The sequence below is a fragment of the Pezoporus occidentalis genome, unplaced genomic scaffold (genome assembly GCF_034315485.1).
Source record: "Pezoporus occidentalis ecotype Australia unplaced genomic scaffold, CSIRO_AGI_Poc_V1 ctg167, whole genome shotgun sequence".
In the NCBI taxonomy this organism is placed as follows: Eukaryota; Metazoa; Chordata; class Aves; order Psittaciformes; family Psittacidae; genus Pezoporus; species Pezoporus occidentalis.
This window is the reverse complement of record NW_026913499.1, coordinates 724,520-746,407: the sequence shown is the minus strand read 5'-3', so window position 1 is coordinate 746,407 and position 21,888 is coordinate 724,520. Positions and strand designations below refer to the sequence as shown.

Genomic DNA, 21,888 nt, shown 5'->3' with positions numbered 1-21,888 from the left:
GAGTGATTTGGGTACTGTGGGCATCAACCAGACAGCTGGACGACAGAGGGGATTAGGTCAGGAGGGAATGGTAGGAGGAGGTACATGATCAGGATAAAGAAAGTATAGCACTGGCAAAGTGCTGGCAAAATCTGGCAAAGACAGATTCTAAGTAGGAAAAGTTTGGAAAGTCTGTGTCCAATGAAAAAGCCATTAAAAAGCCATGCGAGAATACAGAAGCATCAGATGGTATCTCAGTACAGATCAAAATATAATTCAGAGACATTTCGCAGGAATGGCGAAAACAAGTCAACACATGCACCAGGAAAAGGAGCAGAGAGACATGCAACAAAAAGTACGCAGCTATTGTAGCCTTCTTGCTCACCTTTATATTTGACAGCATTCCTCTGTGATCATTAATCCCTTTGATTGTTTAAACACGATGACATATTGGCAGCCAGCTGGGCTTATCCAGTTTTTTAGAACTAACCATCCAGAGGAATCCACCTTCTCGAGATCACCTCATTTTCCAGGTTAACAATCTGGCTGAGCTGCCTTGCTGTGACTCTAAAGGTCAGACACTGGAATGGAGTCCACTGCAAAGGTAGACTTATACTGGAGTACAGACTGGTAATATCTAGCGTGTTAGTGGCATTAGTCCCATATAGCTAATGAGGCCTGTCCCCTGCTCCCAGCATATCATCTGATAACATAGCACACAGAATCTTTGCTAGTTCACTTTGAAAATAAGCTTTCCTATTTCTAGTATCACAATAGGAATAGAGAGTTAGAAGGATCAAAAATATGATTAAAATCTGTTTGTATAACTACCAGATTTTGCCTCTTTGTGAGCATTTTTCAGATTGAAGATTTCAGCTGTTTTGAAAGAAAATAATGTCTCAGAAATGCATTGTGAATTCTGGCAAATAAACAGCCTTTTTGTAGCCAGGCCAAGGATAAAATTCTTAAACATTTCATTACTCTATTAATTGAAATGTTTTGTTTCTGGGTGGATTTTTTGAACATCCTATTCCTGCCAGTGTGCTCAGACAGCTATGCCCAGGCACAGCTGCTGATTCAATGTCTTCCAGTGGAGTTGTCTGCACTGCCACATCAAAACAAGTCATTAACATTTTTCTTTCCCAATTTGATTAATCAAGATTTTCTCATTCCTTTTAAGAAATAACTAACTTTTTGTACTGTGTCTGTAGTAATAATGCTCACAAGTTGGACTTCTCTTATAGCAAATCTTTGTGATCTTTTCATATGCACAAGAGGATTGGCCTCATCCAGACAGTATACCTTGTGAAACCCCACTGGCTTTAGACAAGCTGCTGCAGTACCTGGCTAAATTCTTTCATCCTCTTGAAATAATATTTTCAAGTTGTTCTGTCCTAGGACATTAGAAGCAAGACTGCTGTTGCTTTGAACTTCAAAACTTAGCAAGAACATAGAAACACACGAACAACGGAGGCATTTGTGATATTCTTGCAAGTGACAAAAAATGTTTACCAGGAGTTAATTCTTTTCATCTCATTTTCCTTTTCTGTGAGCCAACATTTTTTTTCCCCCTAGACTGTTAAGAGTTCATAAAAAGAAGTCTTCTGGCTTCCAGCAAACTTATGTTCTACTTTCATCTAGAAAGGCATAAATGTGTTGAGCCAAAACCACGGTATTCACTGCTCTTTGAAACAATCTGTGTAGCTCTTTCACATGCTGATTTGCAGAGTCCCCTACAAAATTCTGTACAGTAACCACAGCACTAACTTTTCCAACTGTCCATACATATCCTCCAGGTAAACAGAATAATATACAGCATCAATCTGGGTAGTCCTTTATGACTGTGATTAAAATAGCTCCAACTAGCATGTGTGAATACTGTCTTTATCGTCTATCTAAGTGAGATGCCAAAATTAGAATTACAATGGGTTTTTCTACTGATCTGAAAGATTTAGCATCTCTTTTCTTATCAACAATTATATTTGAAAAAATTAATGCTTCCAAACCTAGTATTACTGTACACAATGTAGAGAAGGTATTAATTTGCTGTCTCAAATTTTTAAAAATAATGTTGAGCCAAAAAACCTCAATTCCCACCAATAAGACATTGGGGAAAACTAAAATAAGGTTGTATGACAGGTTCACTTTTTGTATCTTTTGATATGAACAGATTCACATTCAATACAACTCAAAATTGGAAATCATTTTTTTCAGATCACAGTCTTTAGAAACATGTAACAGCAGTTAAACAGGCCTTTAGTATAACAGCTGGACTTCCTGCCCCTCTCCCCCCCAGTTAAATAATGAATTAACCATAAGATACATTTGCTCAGAATAACAAGTATTTTGTGATCTCCAGTTTAACTGCATGATCAATGTGAATCAAACAGACAGGAAAAATCAGAACTCAGAGTAATTTGTTATTTTCAAGCAAAAACACTGAATATTTTTCATCTAAAAGAATAACCTCTTTTAATAAAGATGAAAAAAATATAATTCCTACATTAAAACAATTTCAAACCATATATTTGGGTTCACCTAAAACACTGATGCGAAAGCTAATCCCCACCTTCTCCCATCTGTTTTGGTTTGTCCTGAAACCATTTCCCCTCTCCCTTTCAAATGTATTAATTCAGTCACTGAACTGAAAAAGTCCAGCTTTATTTAACATCTGTGCTTTGATGCACATATAACTGGAAGATTGCAAAGCCTTTTGCTAAGCACTATTTAATTATATTGCAAGGAACATCTTTATATTTGTTAAGATTTTGCTAGATGTTGTCAGAGATCATTCAAACTGGCTACAAGATCTGGGACAATTTTCTCTGGACATCACTATAGAAATTTCGGTAATGGAAAAACAGTCACTTCAGAGAACCTGCTGCACAATAAATCCAGACAAAGTTAAGTCACTTGTTCTGTTTACACTACTTCCACACCAGCAGGCTTTACTGGAGTGAAGGAAGGAACCCTTGTTGCCACCATAACAGTTCTAAACCCTCAAACCTTTTTCACCCAAGCAGAGATGCACTACCCCCAAAAGCACAAGAACCAACATCCACATTTAAAGGCAGAACTATTCCTAGACAAATTAAATATTGTATGGCAAAAGCTGGTTCATTGGATCTAAAGGCTACAATTGAGGAAAGGGAAGTTTTTGTATTTTATAAACATTGTGTATAAGCATAGAAACAGGAGAAGAAAAAAAAAAAGACTGTGTCAATGCAGATTTCCTGAAACATTTCAACTTTCCCTTATACTGAGGTATTACGAGAATCTATGCATTTTTGGTGTACACTTGAAAATAGCATATACTCAAAATGGAGTCCTAGAAAAACGTGCAGGAAAGGCAATGAAAACCTAAATGTGAAGATATAATGATAAATTACATGACTCAGTGACCCACCCCCCCCCCACCCACCCATTACCACTCTTTCCCTTTGCAATCCAAAAATAACCAGGCATATTGAGAAGCAAGTCTTTCCTTCCTGTATGAATAATCTATTCAAAGGCTGAGGAACCTGTTCAAACTACACAACACCTGTTAATTATCCTGTGGATCTTTGAGGTTGAGGGGAGGTGGCATGGCACAAGGTGGCATAGAGAAGCATTTTTATTCACTTGCAGCTTGTTCAAAATTAATTTGGTTTCTATGTTTGCTAGTTTTAAGAAGCTATAAAAAGTAGTGTCCCTGTGAGAGTGAGCTAAGCTTGTATCATTCACAGGAAGCAGCATGGAAACATGCCTCAAAGTTATTTGTGGGCAATCAGAGTTCTGCTGTGTTAGATAAAGAATGAAAGCAAATGGTGTGACAATGAAAGGTGGCAAATTGAGAAATATTTTGCAGGGTAATTGTAACTACTAAGGTGGTCTGTGAGACAAAACTTGCTGTTAGTTTGTTCAGTTGCTTTTGGGGCTGGGATCTGTAATGTTTCAGAAGTAAAAAGTGAACACATGACTATCTTAGTCACCTTTGAAAAATCTAAGTAATAATACAGAAAGCAAATTTATGTAAACACAATCCATGATTTTTGCCCCAAGCATCCAGTCTTTGGAGTTTCTTTTCCACCCAGATAATTGCTCAGATACTCGAAAACTGGCAAGATGACCTGCTTGCTTTCCATTATAAAGGCAAAAATACCCTATTCAGTCTCATTCCAGAACTGTTACCCTTACTCTTAACAATGGAACCTGAAATGGGATCAGTAATACTTCTTTCATCACTGCTTCTGGAAAACATCTTTTTTTTTCCTGATGCATAACATCCAATTCAATATTAGATCTGAATGCTTTTGATGTGAAAATGCCAAAATGATAGTGCATATGAGCACAGAACAGCTAAATCTGCACAGCAGAAGACAGAAGAGAGCACGAACTGGCATCAGAAACCTGGAGTGGAATTTACATCTTGGTTAATGTAACGTAGTTCGCTGGGGGAGTTGTTTGGGCTTTTTTTGGTGGTGTTGTTAGGTGTTAATTTTAGGGGGACTCTTTTTTTTTAATCTTAAATTATCAAAGAATATGGCTTCAAATGAAAATGCTTCCCAAGAAAATAAATAAACCAAAAGCTGTTGTAATTCCTTAGTGCATCCTGAAAATAACAAGTTCAAAAATTAACAGATGTCAGACACTAGAACACTGCTCAGAGCTTGGGTTGCAATGCAGAATTTATCATGCATACTTGTTGCATATTACCTCACTACAGTAGCTGTAAGCTTTACTTAAAGCTGTAAAGTTGCTCTCCAAACTTACACAGAATAAGTTTTTTAATCTTGGAACACTGATGTTATTCATTGCTGAGATTTAAGAGATGCCCCAGGTATAACTGAGTGTGACTATACTGGTTTCAGCAGAGCCAGCTATGTCAGCTGAGAGTTTGCCCTTACTGATTAAGCAAGCCAGCACCTAAACACTCTGGGCATTCAGGGAACTTAAGGACATGAGTTTGCAGTTTAGGCCACCTTCTTCAACTTAAAAAAGCCTTACTAAGGAACCACAGCAAGTGGTGACCTTATGAAAGCAGTAACTGAAAGAACCTGGTACAGGATGCTGCTAACTGGCATCCTTTTGCTGCATCTGTCACAGCCCATACACAAAACAGAAAAGGGTCGTGCAGATCTATTGCTGGAAGATGCCCCTTTCAGTCCATCAGTAATAGCACCAGTACTTTAACACATTTCAGGTTTGCTAGCTGTTCAGTCAGCTCACAAACCACAAGAGGTGATAAAGCTGGCAGGTTGTGTTCTAAAGTCTCAAAGCTTTTTAACAAGAATAACATGGATATTATTACAAACTCTAAACCCATAACAGACATACTGAAGCAAGAGCACATCGAATTCAGAATGTTAATTTTGGAAACAGAATTTGTGCTGTACACTTAAGCCTATACTTTAACATGTCATTGGAGGAAAAAAGATATTCCTGAATAGCTTCCCCCTAGAGAAGTGGCTGAAAAATGCACATCGTAAGAAAAGTTGCATAGAGAAAACACAGTAAAGTTTCAGTGTCATTTACAGCAATTTTAATGCTGCTCAAGATTCAGGAAAAAAGTTTAATTTTTATGTTGAATTAATCACAGTATCACAGTATGCTGGAGATTGGAAGGGACCTCAAAAGATCATCTAGTCCAATCCCCCTGCCAGAGCAGGAACACCTAGATAACGTTACACAGGAATGTGTCCAGGCGGGCTTTGAATGTCTCCAGGGAAGGAGACTCCACAACCTCCCTGGGCAGCCTGTTCCAGTGTTCCGTCACCCTCACTGAGAAGAAGTTTCTTCTCAAGTTTAAGTGGAACCTCTTGTGTTCCAGTTTGCACCCATTACCCCTTGTCCTATCATTGTTTGCCACTGAGTAGAGCCTGGCTCCATCCTCGTGACACTCCCCCTTTATATATTTATAGACACTTATAAGGTCACCCCTCAGTCTCCTCTTCTCTAAACTATAGAGACCCAGCTCCCTCAGTCTTTCCTCATAAGGGAGATGCTCCACTCCCTTAATCATCTTGGTTGCCCTGCGCTGGACTCTCTCCAGCAGCTCCCTGTCCTTCTTGAACTGAGGGGCCCAGAACTGGACACAATATTCCAGATGGGGTCTCACCAGGGCAGAGTAGAGGGGAAGGAGGACCTCTCTCGACCTATTAACCACCGCCCTTCTAATACATCCCAGGATGCCATTGGCCTTCTTAGCCACAAGGGCACAGTGTTGGCTCATGGTCATCCTGTCGTCCACTAGGACCCCCAGGTCCCTCTCCCCTACACTGCTCTCTAGCAGGTCGTTCCCCAACCTATACTGGAACCTGGGGTTGTTCCTGCCCAGATGCAGGACTCTACACTTTCCCTTGTTATATTTCATCCCGTTATTCCCTGCCCAACTCTCCAGCCTGTCCAGGTCTCGCTGGATGGCAGCACAGCCTTCTGGCGTGTCAGCCACTCCTCCCAGCTTAGTGTCATCAGCAAACTTGCTGATAGTACACTCAATTCCCTCATCTAAATCATTGATGAATATATTAAATAATACTGGTCCCAGTACTGACCCTTGAGGCACTCCACTAGTTACAGGCCTCCAACTAGACTCAGCCCCATAGACTACAACTCTCTGGCTTCTCTCCTTCAGCCAGTTCGCAGTCCACCTCACTACCTGGTCATCCAGTCCACACTTCCTCAATTTAGCCGTGAGGATGCTGTGGGAGACTGTGTCAAAGGCTTTGCTGAAGTCAAGGTAGACCACATCCACCGCTCTGCCATCATCCATCCACCGTGTTATTTCCTCATAAAAGGCTAAGAGATTGGTCAAACATGATTTCCCCCTGGTGAAGCCATGTTGACTGCCCCTCATAACCCTCTTATCCTTGATATGCTTTAAGATGGCACCAAGGACAAGGTGTTCCATCACTTTCCCAGGGATGGAGGTGAGGCTGACCGGTCTATAGTTACCCGGGTCCTCCTTCTTGCCCTTTTTGAAGACCGGAGTGACATTTGCCTTCCTCCAGTCCTCAGGCACCTCTCCCGTTTCCCAGGACTTGGTAAAGATGATGGCGAGTGGTCTAGCAATGACTTCCGCCAGTTCCCTCAGCACCCGCGGGTGCATCCCATCTGGACCCATGGATTTATGGACGTCCAGATTGCTCAACTGATCTCTAACCCATTCCTCATCGACTAAGGCAAGTCGCTCCGTCGACCTGACTTCATCTAAGGTCTCAGGGGTATAGGGCTCTTCAGGACTGCCTGCAGCAGAGTAGACAGAGACAAAGAAGGCATTCAGTAACTCTGCCATCTCTGCATCTTCTGTCACCAGGGCACCCATCCCGTTCATCAGTGGGCCTACATTGCCTCTGGTGTTAGTTTTGTCTGCCATGTACTTGAAAAAGCTCTTTTTGCTGTCCTTGACCCTTCTTGCCAGGTTTAATTCTAAGGAAGCCTTAGTCCTCCTAGCTGCCTTCCTACATCCCCTAGCAGCAGCCTTATATTCCTCCCAAGTGGCCAGCCCCTCCTTCCATGACCTGTAAACTCTCCTCTTCCACTTGAGCATACCCAGCAATTCCCTATTTAGCCACACAGGTCTCTTGGCCCTCTTCCTTGACTTCCTACGTGTCGGGATGCTCCGATCTTGAGCACGGAAAAAGCAGTCCTTGAATGTCAACCAACTATCTTGGGCCCCTTTTCCTTCAAGCAGCCTTGCCCACGGGATTTCCCCTAGCAATTGCTTGAAAAGGCCAAAGTTTGCCCTGCTAAAGTCCAGGGTTGCAATTCTACTTGGTATTCTACTAGTCCTACCACACAAGATCCTGAACTTCACCATCTCGTGGTCGCTGCAACCAAGGCAGCCCTCAACCCTTACTGCTTCAACCAGACCCTCCTTGTTAGTGAGGATGAGATCCAGCAGCGCTCCTCTCCTGGTCGGCTCATCCACCATTTGCAGGAGGAAGTTATCATCCACACACTGGAGGAACCTCCTGGACTGCGGCTGGGTTGCCGAGTGGTCCTTCCAGCAAACATCAGGGAAGTTAAAATCCCCCATGACGACCACGGCCTGTGACTGTGAGGCCTCTCTCAGCTGCCTGTAGAAGGCCTCGTCAACTTCCTCACCCTGATCTGGTGGTCTGTAACAGACACCTACAACAGTATCCCCCCTGCCAGCCTGCCCCTTAATTCTCACCCACAGACTCTCAACTCGCTCATCATCTGTCCCCAGACAGAACTCGGTGCATTGTAGTTCCTCCCGCACATAAAGAGCAACCCCACCACCCCTCCTGGCTGGCCTGTCTTTCCTAAAAAGGACATAGCCCTCCATGACTATATTCCAGTCATGTGAGCTGTCCCACCACGTCTCTGTAATTGCCACCAGATCATAGTCTCCTGACTTAACACAGGTTTCCAACTCCTCCTGTTTATTTCCCATGCTGTGCGCATTGGTGTACAGACATTTCAGGGAGCGAGCTGAGCACACCGATTTCACCCTAGGATTATAGGAGGCCTCCCAGTCTTCATTAATTCTGGAGCGCTGCCCCACTGGGGCAAGCCCAGCAACAACCCCATCCCCCTTCGAATCTAGTTTAAAGCTCTCCAAATGAGCCCTGCTAATTCCTGCCCCAGTATCCTTTTGCCTCTGTGAGACAAACCTTTCTGACTTGACATTGTCCAGACTGGTGCCCTATAAAACCAGCCATTATCAAAGAATTCAAAGCCCTGCCTGTAGCACCAGTCTCGTAGCCAATTGTTCATGAACTGAATCTTCCCATTCCTTCCCACATCATCAGTGGAAGATGGAAGGAGTGCGGAGAAGATCACTTGAGCCCCAGACTCTTTCACCATCCTCCCCAAGGCCCTGTAGTCTTTCTTCATCCCCCTCAGACTGCGGGAAGCAGCTTCCTCCCCACCTGTCTGGAAGACCAGCAGCGGGTAGTAGTCTGTCGGGTGCACCAGGCTGGGGAGCGCCCTGGTGATATCCCTGATCCGGGCTCCAGGCAGACTACACACTTCCCTATGATGAGGGTCAACTCTGCATATCGGGCCCTCTGTTCCTCTCAGAAGGGAATCCCCTACTACAATGACCCTTCTTTCTTTCTTAACAGAGGCAGTCCTGAGGTGCAAAGTCGACCCCCTTTTCCTATGTGGCCTTGTGGGCTGGCCTTGCCCCACATTCTCACTTACCTCTCCTTCAAGATCCAGGGCCTCGAACCTATTACGGACGGACACCTGGGGAAGCAGGGCAGGAAGGGGGGAGGGTTTCCCCCGACGTCGAACTGGAACTCGCTTCCAACCCTCGTCGTCTTTTTGGTCCCCTACCTCTGCGCTACAGCTACAGGGCAGGGGCTGTCTCTGGCCATCCCCCTCTGCCTGAGAAGGCAGGGGGTCCTTTCCCTTTTGGGAAGTTAGTTTCAACACAGTATGAAAATTAAAGTCTGAAGTCTCAAAATCATAGTTAATGCTACATAAGGCTTCCTCTTGAAGAATAAATTACTACTCTTTGATAAGTCTAAGAATTTCCCAGGCACAGAAATTGACCCTATTAAAACACACATATAATATTGATCATTCAGCTTTCAAGTATTATCTAAATACATGGTACATTGAAGTAGTTGAGTAGGGAGCCAGCTCTTTATTGAATTGCCCACCAGAGTTCAAATGGATGTTATTTAAAGTGAATCAAATAATGAATTAGTTTAAGTCAAATTACTGCAGATTATTATCAACACCAGATTTTAGATAATGCAACATTCCAATAAATCTTTATTCAAGATCTTAAAAGTTCCTCATCACTCATCAGGCATGCAGAGTTAGGTGCTAATTAAGAAAGGCTCCCCCTCCTTACACAACAAGAGCTGTTGCAATTTTAAAATAATAAAAGTCTCTAAAAATAAAGAATTCTCACTTGATATCTTTAAGCAGCTGTTCTAAACCTGTATCTCAACAGCCCTCAGAAACAGAGATTGGTACTTCATATCACATACTAGAAAACTTCATCCCTTAAAGCAATCTTTCACACATTGTTCATTATATTTATAGATAAGCATAGAAGCAATCAGCTCCCACAGTGGTGCCCTGCTGTCTGTCTAGAACTACTCTTCTATTGTAAAATTTTCAGACAGTGCTTTTGTCCATTAATAAACAAAGCAGTCAAGCTTGCCTCTTTTCAATAGCTTGATCTGAGAATATCCAAGATGCACACAAACCCATATATCTTTATGAACAAATATTTGGAACAGAAACAAACGGTATTGAAGATCCGATTTTCAAGCTACAAATAAGAAATTAACTTTTTGATGGTCTCTCTTTATATCCATAGTACAAAGTACACCACTAATAAACAAACATACACCTTAAATTCCCAGTCAGCTTTATGCCAAAGCTGTCTTTATGAATATAGTATCTCCCTCAAAAGCCACTTTTCTTAACAAAAAGAGCTGTGGTACATCTGCACCTATATTACCAAAATGCACATATATAAATTAAAGGCTACTGCAAATGCATATTCACAAGGATGCATATATTCACAAGGAGGCCTTGTGATAAAGTGTTTAATTTCATATCTGTTTGGCCATCTCCCCTGTGAGGGCATAGCTGTGGATCTCTTCATTTCTCTTGAGCTTGTTCATCCCTGTTCTAAATCCAGTATCTGCTTTAAATTGTTTTGACTCTAACCCACTAGGGATTAAGAAAGCTCTTAGGAAGAGGCTTTTCAAGTTTTAACCATTGGAGATCACACTGTTGCACCAGGAACTTGGTGGCATGTTAAATGGTCACAAGGTCAGATATAGACACATTCCCACTTGAGTCAGAAGCTGGGACTAGCTACAGGAAAATATTAATAGGCAAAGTCTGCGGATTCAAGCAGGGCAGACACTGAATGCAGCTTTCCACTTCTTGCAGATGCATTTAGGAGAGGCACCACCTGCTTCCCCAGATGTTTACATGATCCTTTAGAAGACAACTAATCAACCAGCTAATCAACCCTGATTGTGTTATGAGAATTTTACAATTAATGGCTACTCTACATAGAAAACAATCCCCAGACTTACTGCATTTTATCTATGCACAGTAGTCCCATGAATTTGTAAAAACTACCATTGCATCTATGCTTAAAAGAAATGATAATGATGAGAAGCCAAACTGAAGTAAAACTGTTGAAACTTCCTGAGGGAAGCTATGCTTTACAGAAATTATTGGGCAGCTTAGCCTTCTTTCCAAAGGCGTTTCTTAATGCCAAGAAAGGCAGTGCTCTGCTCACTTTACAGGGACAACAGTTATATTATACACCATTCTAGTCATGCAGACTGAATTCAGTGACATCATTCAGTTTGTTTCTGCTATTTAAGGCAAGCTCATATGTAGTCTGATATAGCCTATGGCCTGATCTAATGAAGTCAAAACTGTGACAATTTGGTAAAACAAGCAGAAATACCTTAAAGAGATACCAAAAAAAAAAACCCACCAAAAACCAAAACACATCAGCTAAACAAACCTTTAATGCATATACTCAGGCTTAGTACAAGTACTACCATTAAAGTGTCACTTAGGCCCCAGTTTGAGACTATTCTGTAGCTCAGGAATCTATACAAATATTTCCACCCTGCATTATGAAGAGCCAGATGACATACGGGTACTTGCAGTTCATACATTTTTGCTAATCATCCAAACAGATCAAACTATTGCTTTCCTTTATGGCAAACAACAATATGAAATAATTAATTGGTATTTGATTTAGGCTATTTTTGTATGTGTTGATACATTGCTTCAACACCCTGGATAATTTTTTTGACCATTCTTTACTATAAGAGGTTGGAACACTGAGACATACTGAACATATACCAATTTGTCCACACAGGTTTTTTGTACTTCATGTTCATATCTAGTTTCTAGATGAAGGGAAGCTTACAATGGTTACCAAAGAAGCATAGCCTTTACTGTCCCAAAAGCGAGCTTTCACAAATACAGGAATACTCAAGTTATATATTTTATTTTCTTTAATCCCCATTTCCTCTTTTTTTTCAGAGCCCTTTCCTGTCCCTCTTCAGGTGCTGAGTTATATTTTTTTCCTTTAATTTCTGCTAAAGAGAAAAATTCAATTGGTTTTGCGTTTGAATCGGACTTTTAAAGCTATCACTGCCAAACTAGGCTCAACACCAGATAAAAGTAGTTTCCCATGAACAGAAGTTCTCTTGAAGCTCTATGTTAAAGAGACACAGATTTAACAGACACAGGCTGCTTGTCTTGCATATCATAGGGCATAAGGCTTTTTCTGCCATGTCTGTTTTATATACAGCCTATTATTTGTTCCCATAGCATACATACAATGTTTAATGACCGAGAGATTAAATTATTGCACTAATTTCACAAATCAAATTTCACTGATTATTTCTGTTAACATATTGCTTTTACTTCTCTAATTTTTATAGCAACCATTTTATGACTGAATCTTTCTATCAACAAAAATTGATCTTCCTGAAAAAAAAAAAGCAGATTTTGTCCTGCACACAAAGTGAAGACTAGGTTCTTAAACTTGACTTGATGATGACCTTCATCTTAGGGTATAAAAACACCTGACTCCACAAAATGGAATTAGCTGTCTCTGACAGACCTCCCCCCCACCTTAATCCAAGCAACTGCCAATAAACAATTTAAGGCACAGCTGTGATAGGATGTGAATGCAAACTATGCATTTACTTCACATTTCTTCACCCATGCTACGGAGACAAGTGATAAAAATCTAGAAACCTAAGTAGAACTTCTGGTCCTACTGGTAACAAACGGAAAAGAAAAGGAAAAAATTCTAGTACCAAGACAGGCATACTGTATATGCAATTGGACTGTCAACATTACAGAAGGAAAGCCAAGCCACTGAAGAATTCTCCACTTTAAAAAGCAAATAAAACAACCAGAAAAACGTATGCCTGTGCGCCAACCACCGACACCAAGAAGCCATATAAGAGATTACAGCACTATTAAGAATTCTCTCATGAATGTTTGCTAGGAGCAACCCTGCAATTAGAGCACTGCTTCAGCAAAACCTCTCCTTACTTTCCCTATACATACCATTTAAATGACCAAGCCTCCTCTCTGCATCACAGCACAGCCACACAGTCCTCAAACTAAAAGAGTGGATGAATGAAACAAAGCCCAGGAACAACAGAGCAGAGACTGCATTTACACAGGGAAGGTCCCACAGGCACACACAACTGCTGCAAGAGCAACTTTACCACAAACACGAAGCAAGGGCCTTTAAAATTGCAGACTCCAAGTCACCTTGAGGCAGGAAGGAAACGTTTCCTTCCCCTTGCTCCTACCACCCACGCCACGCTCAGATCCAACAGCAGATCCAGGCTGCAAAGGAGGGACGTTAACAGAAACAACCTACCCGCACATACACCAGCACTTCCCAAGCTGCTGCTGCTGCTGGAACCCTTTCCCCAAGAGCTTATTGCTGGCTGGAGACTGCCCTATATGGTGCTGAGGGGAAGGTTCTGGGCCTGGGGGAGGGTAGGCTCAGGTGTTGCCCTTGATGATGGTGGGCAGCACTACCATGGTTGCCAGCAAGTGGGGGCCTGTGCCAGGCCTTTGTTCTCTATTGTGGTTGCAAAAGGGAGATGGCCTGGGCGCTTGGGAGGTTGTGGTGGGGAAATGCAGAGCACAGAATTAGGCCATTTGCCTGAAGTGTCTAAACATGAATTGTCTACAGGGACCTGCTGCGCTACCAGGTTCCCAAATGTGCAACCTACTGGGAATGCCCAGGACAGGCTTTGGAAGAAGCTGCTTGCTCTGCCAGTCTTTGGGATGTATCTGTGCACATTACCTAGCTGGGGACGTGTCACCAAAGGGATGGCAGTAGGGCTCTGCCTGGGCAGGCTTGATTGTTCTTCAGAGACTGTGGAAAACAGATACTGGGAGTGTCTCTGCCCTTGACTGACCACAAGGGCTTGGACTTTTTTAAAGGCAATTCCAAAGCCCAATGCCTTCTGTACTAAAATGTTTAAATGCTCTATCACTGCCTGTGCCCCTCCCGCAGCTTTTGCTGGCTTTACCACCCTTCAGCTAGCTGTTATGTACTGGTCAGCTAAGGCAAAGCTAACGAGTAAGCTTTTTCACAACGGGACTTCACTTCAGATAATAAACAGCCAAAGAAGAAATTGCGCAGAAATCTATGGGTATAGTGAGCTGTTAAAAGTTTTCAGAGCACTTTTTGATTCATGCGGACAAAGAATTCCACCTTCTGAAGTCACGCCTATGGGGTTGGGGTGTTTTGTATGTGTGATCAATCTTTTAAGTTGCACCAATTCTTAATTAAGTACGTAAAGAGTCTGCACTGCCTGGCAGCTCTGTCCTGCTGTGACTTTAAAAAGTACCAATTCACAATTTTGTGAGCACTGCAAAGAATTCAGAATGTTTCTGCTTCTAATAGTCAGCATCTGTCTAGAAAACATATCAATCATATGATCACAAACAGCTGTTGCATTAGGCTTTTAATCAGCCATGATTTTCAAAAGAGAAAAAGAATGTTGGAAGGGATGATGGAAAGTTACTGCAGAGAATGCCCTACTTGAGAACTCCAAAATCCAGTTTTTGGGGAGACAGAACTTTACTAAGCACTGTAAAAACTCTTCATGGATAACATATTATATTACGGACAGTATATCTATCAGCTAGAAATAAAATACTCTGAGAGAATGCATGCACAAGGATAGTGTAAATGGTGCTCTGGGCAGTTATTTTGTCATTAAGTATAAAAGATACATATCGCTAGTTCGCACAGATTGAAAAGGATAAAGTTGCTGCCCAACAGTCTATTTTCTCTTTAAGTTTCATAAATCCCATTAATAAAGGGTTATGAAGCCTTATTGGATGTGCAATATATCCCTTTGCTTAGAAAATAATGTCCAAATCTGGCCAATTTCTCCCCCTCTGTGATGTTAGTGTAAATCTGCATTAGCTGTGTTGGGTTCGGGAGACATTGTAGGGTAGCTCCGGACTCATTTTGAACAGAACCTGCCAATTTGAAATAGTAATATGACTACTCCATGGTATCCATCTGCCATAAAACCACAAGACTGAATAAAAGAAAGGCTACTTCTAGAATTGCTTTGTTTTTTAAAAAGTCATGAACTCCTGACATTCAAGTATTATAAATAGCTTCATAAAGTACTAGAAGGGATATATCATAAAACCCCTTTAAAGTGCTTTTGAGTCCAGAGCCAAACTGAGCACCATTTTAAACTTTTCATAATAAATATTGCATATAACAGGTAAAATATGCATCCTTGATACCTGTCATGAGGTTTGACATAAAAAGTTTTACCTTTTCTCCTCAACCCTTACTTAAAACTCAGAGAGAACTTCCAGGTGAAAAAAAAAAAAAAAAAAAAAAGAATATTACAAAATTTAAAAAAAAAAAAATCAAAGATGAAACAAATGAATATTTTATTAATAAGATACCTAAAAGTTAGTGAAGTTGACAAAAATTCTTGAAAGTCATGCTTAACTCCTGCTTCTGTTCTGCAAAGCAGGCCCAATGAAATAAAAGCACAATATTCTCAGGCATTGATCAATCACATTCCGGAAATAAAATCCTATCATCTCTTTGGTTCCATTACAGTAAGAAAGTGATCTATGAATGAAAAATAATGAAGCACTCAGAAAAATAATAGGAGATTGTGTGTGTATTTTCCAGGTGCAATTAGCATTATCCTAAACTGCATCAAAAGAAAAGCAAATACAGGAAGATGGGAATTTCCATATCAAAACGAGATCCTAGATCCACTGTTACAGACAAAAGCTTAACAGCGTAAGCAAAAAGAATTCTGCACTAGGAAAGTATGAGATGATCTTTCTCAAATCCCAGGGTTTTTTCTTAAATCAAATCACTTGATTTGAACTCCATCATGTCTGGAAGTCATTTATGTTTTCCCTGCTAATGGGCATTACTTTGCACATGTATCCCAACTGACCTCCACATTTGCTCACAGTCCCCTGTTCCTCCTGACACTAAAGTCTCCATATTCAGCAAGAAATTAGGAATGCTTTTTTAGCTGTTAGTACTCACTAATAGTCATCTTGGAAATTTGTTACACCTGGGTTGCCAACACTATGAAACACATGTCTCTGACAGCCTCTTAATTTAGGTGTGCTCTTAAGAAAAGCATGTTCCAACAGCTCCACAGTTCCTGCCTGCCCACATTAACGATATGAATCAGCACTCCTGTTAACATGTCTCCCCATTAGTTTTGCTTCTTATAAAAGTGTTTGGGTTTTTCTTCTTTTTTTTTAACACGGAATGTATGCAGCCTTTTTTTTTTTTTTTTTTTTGCACAGAAAGACATTATCTACTTTCTGAGCTACCTAAATCTTGCCCTGGATTTCTCCAGAGGTTGCTGGCTGAGATGTTCACTCTTGGAGTTTTATTCCATTAACTGCATTGAAACAGACATGTAAATTTAATGGATAGCTCTGAAAGTCATAATTACTATTCTGTACTCACTCTGTCAAACTGGTGCAGCGTCTCATACTCATGTAATTTCTAGTACAGCAGCAGCCGCATGGCATGTATAGCTATACAGAATTCTCACCTATGAAACACAGACTTTGTTGTAGGGTCAAGGTATAACTGTACAATGTGAAAGATATGGGCAGGGATTATAGCTTACCAGTGCAACATCTCTTTACTGATCCCATCAGTTATAGATATGTGTATATAGAACGATTCCACTTACGCACATTTACATCCCACTTCCTCTTTGATTCCCATAAAGCAAGGCCGTTTAACACTTTCTTTTCCTAAAATGCTTGTTTGTTCCTCATTACTGGAGGTAACTTCACAGTCTTTCAATGTTGTTTTTTTTTATCTCTCAATAACTTAACACAATTTCAAAGTATTATATTCCCCACTTTCCAATAGCTTGTGTGTCTTTTTCTACAGAGTAGCTTCACAATCACAGAAGAGGAAGGAGCTGAGACTGCATCAGTGTTCCCTGGTGGGTATATGTCTCCCCAGCTTAGTCTTTCCTCGAAGCTGGGATTACAGTGCCTGGCAATAACAGCTCTGATCCAACAGAACCCCATTAGATGGAAGTCTCACATTACCTGGAAAGTCTTAACATCAGATTATGTTCCCAAATTCCTTTCTCCTGGAAGCTAATGCATGTGAGTTTATATGCTTAACTATTACTTAGCTTTTTAGACTTCAGAAATAAAATACAGACATACTGTTTGCAAAACATTTTTTTAAAGGATTCTACTGATGTAAAATCTAATTATTATAGATTAGTGAGTATACAAATCAGTCTTAGAGATCTCCACTTTGATACCTCAATACACATCTATGTGTTTCTATCTTCGTTTCCATTCTTAATATTTGTACATGCATATGAGAAAAGTTACTTTATTACAACTTCACCTTTTTTGATGAATTCATAAAGGCTTTTCAAGCAAGCATACTCAGAATTCTCTTGAAGCTGTACCAAAGAAGAAAAGCGCAGGAGCAAAACTATTTGTTTCGGATACAGCCTTGTGCACATTTCCTAGAGACAACCGATCTAATAAACAGTATGATCTGGCACCCATTTAAATCAGTATAATTTTAGCACTGACAACACTTCTGTATTGCTCCAATAAGTTCACCCAGGTAGTGGGCTCTCAAGGTGCTCTGTCTTTGCAGTCTGCCCAGGCAAAGCTGTCCTGCCTTTCAGCCAGGCTAATTAATTCTAATGAGACTGCTGGAATAACATTGCTTCGCTGCATCTGATTCATAGCTCCAAGATCACTGGTTCAGTATTAGCTGAGGAGCTCCTTAGCTGCCACTCAGATACTGCATTTCAGTGAACATTCATTGTACATAGACTCTCAATAACATTCAAGCTTTTGACAGTTTTGCCCTAGTTATATGGGGGATAAAAAGAAACTGCAAACCAATGTGTCAGTCAGCACTTCCAGTTTCCTTTGAAAGAGTTAATTTCAGGTACAGCCAGGAGGCCATGAAAGATTTGGCACCTATTACCATGTTCTCCCCCTCCAAGGCAAAAAAAGATTGAGTAAGACTCCCCTTTGTTTTTTGCAGAAAAAAACAATGTCTATTTGCTTTTGTAGTATATTCTTCTTATTATTATTTTTTATTTGGGGGTAAAAGCTGGTGAAATTTAGTTCTCATAAAAGTGAGAGATTAATCCTGGCCAGAGCAAGGTCTGGTGGAAGCAGACCCTGTGTAAACTCCCACACATGTCTCTGTCAATGCACTTCAGTCAGGAGAGGCAGTGAAACATGGCTGCTGTCCCGGTACTGGACCTTTTCTGATGGGGAGAGTGCCAGATCTGCTGAAAAGCTCAGTGGTTTTCTTGATTACAAATAGGTTTCAAGCCCACCAGAACGTCACATTTAATTACACTTCCCTGTTGCTTAACTATGACACTGTAACAAGTACTTGTGTGTCCTCCAACTATGCTCATGTAATTGGCCCTATCCAAAAATAAAACATTTAGTAACAGAAGTTGTATCTGTGAGAATAGTTTGTGGATTTCTTTTTTTTTTAAGACATGCCAAATTTTAATCTAGTGGACTGAACAGAAGCCACATCTAAGAGCAAATTCATGTTGCCTCTTTCTTTGATGTTTTACATGCACAAGAAATAATCCCAAGAAACAACTGATGCACAGGAAGAGAGCAGTGAGGAAAAAAAACACAGGCATAAGACTCTGAAAAACAGTATAACCAGGTCAATAGGAATTTCCCACTTGCTGTTCAAATTGCATGCCTGTTTGCCAAGGAATCATGGCTAACCACGTACAGTTTCCCCAATACATACTGCTGGCAAGGATCTTATCACTGAACCAAATTATCAGCAAAGAATATTCTTAGCTTGCCATTGGCTGAGGACCAATTTACCAGTGGGCTCCAGGTAAAACGTAAAATAGGTAACAGGGAACAGTTTATTATTTGTATTTTTTTTTTCCTTAAAGGAGCAGAATGTGAAAGTTGATAGAACCCACCGAAAAACATACCCTGTGCTGTTCTCCACTTACAGGGCAGTAGAATCCAAGACTGAATTGTTTCAAGCCACAGTGCCAAATGCACATTTTTATGTAGATGACCTCTGTTTTCCCCTCGGTTTGAGGGAGAAAATAAAGAGCTTATTACAGGAGGGAAACTTTCTGCGTACAAGCAGTGTTTGTGAGCGTCAGTATCTCTGGTACTGAAGGGCAAAGAAAAAAAAACATTGAATGTAATCTATTCATACTTGCTTCTCTTATTTAGGCCTCAGTTTACTGCACAGCAAAATCGTTGGAAATAATCCCACTAATTTCAGCTGATATAAGACAGAGTCCTGGCTCAGAAGAATGGTGTGATCATATTGACATCACTGGACACTTTTAAACAGCATTGCAAAAGCAGTTTGTCCATTGGAACTGCTTTTCCCCTGATCATAATGTGCTTTGTGGAGAAAAAACCCACACTGGGAAAACTCGGGGAAGGCTATATAACTCAGAGAAATGCTTACACATTTTCCTATTGGGTCAAAAATTTTGTTTTTCAAGAGAATATGAAATGCATTGGGCTTAAAAAGCTCTTGGCTTATATAACAGTTGCCAAAGGGCAGTCTATTCATTAGCCAAGACATAATAGTAAAAAGGCTGCTCCAAGGCCTTGAGGCAGCACAGTTTCTTGAGCTGTGCTTCATAACAGATGCCCTCCAAAGTCTGATTAACGTCATCAAAAATGCTCTTTAACAGAGGACTAAGATGACACACTTACTGTCACAGCATCCCCTCTTTGGACAGAAAAAGACATCCTCAGTTTCCAGAGCTCTCCTTTCTACTGCTGAACTCTAACACATTGGGCTCATCCTTTACCTCAAAGTAATCACAGCAGGAAAATTTGCTCTTTTCTTCTTTAATATAAACTTCTGCTTTCCTTAGTCCTTGATAAACAATGGATGCTCAGATATTTGTTATAACATGTACTGCTGGCCCTGCATAGTTCAGTCCTTTGTGAGGAAGCTGCCTTCAGCTTTTGAGGATCAGGGGCAGCCTTATGTAATGTGTGCTTCAGTTTTACATGGGAACAAGTAGGGAGCCAGTACCAAGAAGCAAAGGGAGTGAATGTGTTCCTTCCTATCATGATTTTATTAATTTGCCATAGAAATGATTAGTGCACACTGCAAATTTTCCCTTAAATGCTGCTATATAATTATATAATTAGCTAAAAAAAAAAAATCTTCCTCATTAAATCTAGTGTGCCCTTTTCCAATTTAGGAGTCCAGCAGAACAGCTGGGCACCTGCATTTACTTGTTGCATACAGCCCACTTCTCTGCCGGGGAGGCATACCCAGTTCTAGCTTCTGGGCTGGTTTGCTCATGCTGCCTTCTAACAGTCCTTTATAAGCTATCTCTGCCTGTGAACCGCTACAGAGGAGCCATCAGCACACAGTTGTAGCTGTTCAGAGCAGTTACCATCACAGGGTCACTCGTTTGTGTTTGTGATGTCTCTCAGCCAAGAGCGTCAGATTGCAGGGGAAAGTACTGGCTGGGATGTCTACTGAAGATCAAGCCCTTGCCAAGGAAACCTGAATAAACCTTATAAAAATATTCTCTTCTTCCTATTTATCTTAGATTTTTGAAGTTAAAACTATTTAATTTATCAGAGTTGGTTTACTGAAGTATTTACCTTGGATGCTGCTGCACTTGATGGTTTTGAGCAAAGAAATGACTAATTCATAATGACAGTTGGATGAAAAAAATTGCAGCACCAGGAATTAAACTAAACAAACTCTTGATTTATTTATATTTTTAGCTACAAGCAAAAGCTTGAAGTGAAGTAATAGAGTGTTAGATGCAATTTAAAAATATATGCAATGCAGAAAGGAATGAAAGCAAGAAATTTCCACAAGTATAAGGGAAAACATACCCACCTGCTCCATCCTGACACTTTGGAGGAGGAAAGAGAGAAGAGATTGAAACAGCTGTTGAATAGCATTTGTTCAATGACTCCTGAGCATTTCCTTATAAAACGAGCATAGGAGTGCGGGACCATTCCAGTTCAAGCTGTTTTACTCCTTCTCCAACAGTGCCTCCTCCTCGAAGCATCCTGTCATGCACCACTGCTTGTTTCATGCCTGCTGTTTTGGCTTTGTGAAGCTCCTCACTACAAAGGGGAGCCTACAAGAAGGCTATGGGGTGCATTCACCAAAGAAGACACTTGCAAGTACACAAAACATAGTCAATTGGCCATGATATTCTTGAAACCAATCTACATTTATTTTGTCTAGTTGCATGTACATCAAACAGTTCAATTTGCAGAGTGCTGCTATTGCTCTAACACCGAATCAGCCTTTTCCCATATGAATAGGACTGAGACCACCATTTTACACAAATCATCAATTCATAATCACGCCTGTTACGTATGCATTAGACTAAAACAGGGGCCCAGGCTTCCAGGTCTTTAAAACTCAAAATAGCTAAGACAAAAAAATGACTGTAACCAAAACTTAAGCACCTATTTGTACTGTAGCCTGTCATGAGTTGTGATCTTGTCTGGATACATACATCTGTTGGAACAAGGAACCTTTTCCTCCTTCTTTGGGTGTGGATGAGAAAAAAGGAGTAACTGGCATCCTAACTCATTTGTTAAAAACAAGAAGAGAGAGACAGGTCTCTCAGAAAACAATAGCAATTAACACAGCACTTTATATAGCTCTGTCCTGCAACAAGAAACCACAAAATGATATATTATAGTGGTTGTTAATACATTTCTGTGCAGCAGTACACAGTTCATGACTTCAAGAAGTACTGAATTAGGTATTCAAAATTAGCAAGCTTGCAACTGTGACTCTTACAAAACACTGTCAGAAAGCTGTTTCTACGAGATGGAAATGTTGAGAACAAGATATCTGGTTTGTGGGTATCTCTTTTCTACGTTGTCTGTGATGAACTT

The 21,888-nt window shown here is 40.7% G+C and overlaps 1 long non-coding RNA gene across 1 annotated transcript in view; it reads right to left on the bottom strand.

Moving 5' to 3' along the window:
- Positions 1–13,373, bottom strand: part of LOC134160962 (uncharacterized) — a 40,520-nt gene extending 27,147 nt beyond the window's left edge. Inside the window, exon 1 of the long non-coding RNA XR_009963758.1 lies at positions 13,334–13,373. This is a non-coding gene — a long non-coding RNA (uncharacterized LOC134160962). The remainder of the gene's footprint in view (positions 1–13,333) is intronic.
- Between the last annotated feature and the right edge of the window lie 8,515 nt (positions 13,374–21,888).